The sequence below is a fragment of the Dioscorea cayenensis genome, chromosome 2 (assembly GCF_009730915.1).
Source record: "Dioscorea cayenensis subsp. rotundata cultivar TDr96_F1 chromosome 2, TDr96_F1_v2_PseudoChromosome.rev07_lg8_w22 25.fasta, whole genome shotgun sequence".
NCBI lineage: Eukaryota > Viridiplantae > Streptophyta > Magnoliopsida > Dioscoreales > Dioscoreaceae > Dioscorea > Dioscorea cayenensis.
Window position 1 is genome coordinate 16,484,534 of NC_052472.1, and position 6,169 is coordinate 16,490,702.

Below are 6,169 nucleotides of genomic sequence, written 5' to 3' on the forward strand. Positions count from 1 at the left end.
GTTGAGAAAGGGAAAAGCGTGGTCGAGTCCTCTAAGCCGAAACAAGCTAAGGTACCTAACTTAGGTGTTACTAACAATGAATCAAGACCTCTTCCTTCCTTGAAAGATAGCATGAATAAGAAGTATTCCCTTAGAAGAGATAAAGTACATAAAATTTTCAAAGATGCTGTGAGAGAAGGTCTGCAGCTCCCTGAATGCGAAAGGCCTGAAAACCAAAGCAAGAAAGACCATCCCAATTACTGTCCATATCATAGTGTGTTGGGACATACAATAGAAGATTGTTATGTTTTCAAAGACTGGGTCGAGCCAAAATACCAAGAGGGCAAAATCACTTTCTCAAAGAATGTTTTATCCGAGCAACCAGCTGAACATATACTCCATGTGACTGCCCTAAACCCAAAGTGGTCATCCTAAGGGGAAGTCACAGTGGTTGGAAACAAAGTGATACTTACACCTACAGGAGATGATAAAACTTTTGTTATTCCAGAAGAGCTATGGGAAGTATTTATATCCAAAAGATCAATGAAGATGTTGAAAAAGTTGGCTAAACTCCCAGGGATTGTTTGGAAACGCACTCAGCGGCCACCTAAAGGTCATCCGACAGAACAGTCAAAGAAGAAGAACAAGAAAAGAAAGCAAAGGCGCGAACAATCAAAGGACAAGAAATCCATTATTGAGGAATATATAAAGACCCTTGACGAATATGAACAGAAGGAAATGGTTCTGATTACCCTCAAAGACTATTTTTCCTGAAGAAGTCAAAGAATTACTCAGGGGTTTAGCTGAGGAAGTTAATGAAAATGAAGAAGATGTACAAGTGGAGACTTGTAGGGTTATTTCAGGAGGAGAATACCCCCCATATAACCCAGAAGATGATGATGAATATGATAGCTCCCCTGAGCCAGAAAAGTCATATGACCATTACGGTCGGCCCTATATCAGAAAGAAGCAAAGAAAAAAGATAGCATTTAGGGAGAGAGTAAAGAAGGCGAACGCTAAGCTCTTGGAGCCCTGCCAACAAATAAAGTCCAAAGAACCATATTACACCCCAAAGACCCCAAAATATAAGGTCTTAAGGAAAGTTATGCCTGCTAAAGATATCCCTCCTTTCATTCAAAGGGTGACAGAGGAGTCAGCTAATAGGCTGCGACAGTTATGTATTGAAGATACTGAGTGGGACGAATCTGGGACGTACCCTCCAGAATCATCGGGGCAAAATTTTGTCTCAGAGGTTGTGGATTCTCTGATTCCTACCAAAGCAACAGATGCTAAGGAAAGATTTATCAAAAAGGATAAAAAGGAAAGAGCTCTTTCATCAAGCCATAGAAAACGGATTGGATTTGCCTAAACCCAAAAGGCGGTACGTGGTGCATCTTGATAGTTATCCAAACTACTGCCAATATCACCGGCTTGTAGGACACACCATAAAAGAATGTCAAGCTTTCCAAAAATGGTTGCAAAGATAGGTTTCTCTGGGAAATTTGATACTCACAGAGGACTACTTTAAAGAAAGAGGTGAATGTTATGCCATAGTCGCTCATGATGATTTAGAAGATGAGCTGAACTTTCCTAATGAAGAAGATGAGGTATTACAACATGTACATCAGATGCAGATCAGAACTGGGAAGACACTCCAACCAAGACAGGCTCCCAATTCAAATAACCGAGATAAAGGGAAGATAATTGAAGAAGATAATATTTCCCCTAAAAAACCCTCGAGAAAACCAAATTATAACATTTTGGCACATTTAAAGAAGGTCCTAGCACTCCTCAGTATGTATAATGCGTTGATGATGTCAGCTGAAGTTAGGGAGTCTAATACATGCACTACATTATCCTGAGAAGTATCAAGCATACTTCGCCGAGGTTAACATGAAAGAAGCCCAGTATGCATTTCATACAACTTTATTGTTCTTTACAGATGAAGATTTATTGCTTGGGACTAAGGCACACAACAGATCACTATATGTGACAGGGTTTTGTGATGGTGTAAAGATCAACCGGGTTTTGATTGATCCCGGGTCTTCTTTGAATTTAATGACCCTCAACACTCTTCGAGCATTAGCTCTTAAAATATGCCACTTATCTTCGGAGAGGATCATTATCCAGGGTTTCAATCAGCATAGCCAAAAGGCATTGGGGTCGATCACTGTCCCCCTTAAATTTGGAAAAATATCATCTAACGTGAACTTCCATGTTATTGATGCTGATGCTTCCTATAGAGCCCTCTTGGGAAGGCCATGGATCCATGAGAACCAGCCGGTCCCTCCAATACTTCATCATTGCACAAAGTACCTGGTGGACGGGGAAGAATTTAGAATTAATGGAGAGCTCCAACCCTTTGGCATCTATAAAATACACTATAAGGATGCTAGATATTATGTTACTACATCCAAAGAGGACAAATCCACCAAAGGGGGCAAACTGCCAAGCCCAGGAGAAGAGTTTGTGATCAAGACAGCCAAAACTACTCCTGTGCTCCAAAAAACAGAACAAGTGACACTGAGTCTTCAGAGGATGAAAGCGATGCAGATATACACCAAAGTAAGGGTCAAATAGAAAGACGTGCTCAAGAAAATGCGTTATGCATTGCAAGAATTACTGATGGACTATACAAATCCTTGGATGACTTGAATGTAAATGCAGTTGAGCATCTAAAGACATTTTATGTGCCAGCTTGACATGAAAAGGAGAGAGGTATTCTCTTTTACAAGGACAAAAGCAAAAAGATCAAAATAATGATATCATGAATATTGAAGAAATAGAAGATGATGAAGCTCAATCCATAGGCTTCCCAAGCCATTACCCCAACAAGCTCAAGACAATAGTTGAGAGATTTGGGAGCAATATCAAGTGGTCAAGGAGGTCACATCAGGGCTTTCGTCGGTTGTGGCATCCTGCACATATGAACAAGAAAGGAATAGGCTACTCTGAGTCTTCCAGACACTCATGTTACATGGTAACATTGCAGGAGGAAGAAGAAAAAATCAAGATGAAGAATGCACTGCTCGAACTAGAAGATGGGGGCAAGCAACAATTGATGAGCTTGTTGAAATCGACTTGGAAAACAATGAGGACCCAAGGCCGACTTTCCTAAGTGCACAGCTATCAGAAGAAGAAAAAGCATCATTCAAGGCTCTCTTGAAGGAGCATATTAACTACTTTTCCTGGAACTATAATGAGATGCCAGGGTTAGATGATGAAGTAGCTGTTCACAGACTAGCCATTGATCCTAATACTACTCCAGTCAAACAGGAACCAAGGAAGATGAAGTTTGACCTAGAAGAAAGGGTAATTGAAGAGAGAAAGAAGCTGATTGAAGCAAATTTTATCAGAGAAGGAAGATACCCTGATTGGATAGCTAGCATAGTCCCCGTGAAAAAGAAGAATGGGAAAATACGGATATGCGTAGACTTCAGAGATCTGAACAAGGCATGTCCCAAGGATGATTTTCCCCTTCCAGTTATGGAGATCATGATCGACAACACCTCCGATTATGAGATGTTTTCCTTTATGGATGGATATTCTGGATATAATCAAATCAAAATGCATCCGGATGATCAGAAGAATACTGCTTTTCGAATGCCCATGGGCATCTATTGTTATAGAGTAATGCCGTTTGGACTGAAGAATGCAGCAGCAACATATCAAAGGGTTATTACCAGAATATTTGATGATTTAATTCACAAGGTTGTCGAATGCTATGTGGATGATCTTGTGGTTAAAAAAAGTTCCAATGACAAGCATCTTGATGATCTGAGGACAATTTTCACAAGCCTTAGAAAATACAAGTTGAAAATGAATCCCATGAAGTGTGCTTTTGGAGTCCTCTTTGAGAGATTCTTAGGCTTCATCGTGAGGCATCGGGGAATAGAGATAGATCCCTCCAAGATAAAGACAATCCTAAAAAAGCCACCTCCTCAGACACTGAAGCAGCTGCGCTCCTTCCAAGGGTGCTTAGCATATATCAGAAGATTCATCTCAAACCTCTCTGGACGATGCAAGCCCTTATCTAAACTGGTTAAGAAAAATGCACCTTTCAAATCGGATGATGAATGTCATAGAGCTTTCGAAGATATTAATCGGTACTTGCTGAATCCACCAATGCTGGCAGCTCCAATCAATGGAAAGCCTCTGATCTTATATACCGCCACATTGGAAGGGTCATTGGGAGCTATGTTGGCCCAGAATAATGAAGAAGGCAAAGAAAATGCATTATATTACCTTAGCAGAATGTTGGTAGGAGCTGAGAGTAAATACACGCCAATTGAAAAGCATTGCCTAGCTTTGGTGTTTGTAGTCAAGAAGTTGAGACACTACTTGCTAGCGCATAAAGTAATACTCATATCAAAAATAGACCTACTCAAATACCTTATGACGAGGCCGTTGCTTACGAGAAGACTTGCAAAATGGGCATTGATTTTGATAAAATTTGACATAACATATACTCCACAAAAGGCTATTAAGGGGCAGCCATTGGCAGACTTTCTAGCAGCACATCCTCTCCCTGATGATTCACCACTTAATCTTGATCTCCTTGATGAAGAGACACTAATAGTGGAAGAAGCAAGCTGACGACTATACTTTGATGAGGCATCTTCTATAAAATTGGTACTCATATCCCAAATGCCACATATCAAAGCTGGGATAGGACTCGTGTTTGTTACACCAGAAGGGGGAATCCTTAGATATGCTCTTTCCCTCACGGAGTCATGTACAAACAATGAGGCAGAATATGAAGCTCTCATAGCTGGTTTGGAACTGGTAAATAAAATGGGGATCCAAGACAAACTCATATTTGGAGACTCACAACTCATTATCAAGCAAGTCGAAAGAGATTATAAGATATACAAACCTGAACTTCTTAAATATTACAAGAAGGTCAGAAATCTGATGAAGAAAATCCCCCATGTACAGTTGAGGAGGGTTTCAAGATCAGAAAATGGAGAAGCTAATTCTTTGGCGAAAGTAACAAAGGAGTTGGCGAATCCAAATTATAAAGATATCCATATAACCATAAGAAATAGAAGACCCATTAGCACAATCCCCGACTAAGTCAAAGAGGAAAGTGCTGGGAGCAAAGCAGAAGTCTTCACTCTCGAAATGTCAAAGGAAGATTGGAGGCAACCGTTCATAGAATATTTAAAATATGATAAACTCCCAGAGGATAAATCAAAAGGTCTTCAGATAAAGCAAAGAGCCCTAAGATTCACCCTCATAAATGATATATTGTATCGTAGGTCATATGATCAACTACTCCTGTGGTGCCTCTCATATGAAGAAGCCCAAGAAATTATGCATGATGTACATTCTGGGATATGTGGTGCGCACCAATCCGGACCCAAGATGCGACTCAAGATCAAGCTCTTGGGATATTACTAGCCAACCATGGTCGGAGATTGCATCAATTATGCTAGAAAGTGTCATCTATGTCAGGTACATGGAGATTTTATTCATCAACATCCAAGTCCTTTACACCCTACAGAATCATTATGGCCCTTTGAGATATGGGAAACAGATGTAGTCGGTCCTATTTAACCACCATCATCATTGGGACATCGGTCATGATGCAGGATACCGCTTCTCTACACTCAATATTGATCAATGTATTAATCGGACCACGCAGCAAATTTGGATCGGTCTGAAATTTTTTATGAAAACTCCAGACCTGACAACTCCATACTGGATAATGCTCAGTGTAAACGGTTATGATTGAGCCTCAAGTCCATCAATTATCAAAATAAAATCACAAATCAAACATGAAATTCATTGATGATTGTTATCACACCATATTCAAGCTTTAGCTCAAGATCAGACAGTCAAAAGAGCTTCAACCCTTCTAAAATTTTTTTCTATATAATCAAAGTGTTTTAATCTTCAATATGAACGGTGACGGTTGAATTCTAAGTTCATATGACTATCATAAAAAATTTGGCAATTTAGAGGCAGAATCTACTTAAATTCTTGCCCAGCTACCTCATCATCAAGCCAAGCATCACCATATCAAATCATATTTAATTTTAGTGAAAATTTTTATGGTTATTTGTAAGGTCCACATCTTTAAGATGAATGGTAGAGATTGGATTTTAAGCTCATTTGATCATCATAAAGGTTTCGAGTCCAAAGACCATGTTTGTTTTAGTTCCCTGTTCGCCCATGGCGATATCAA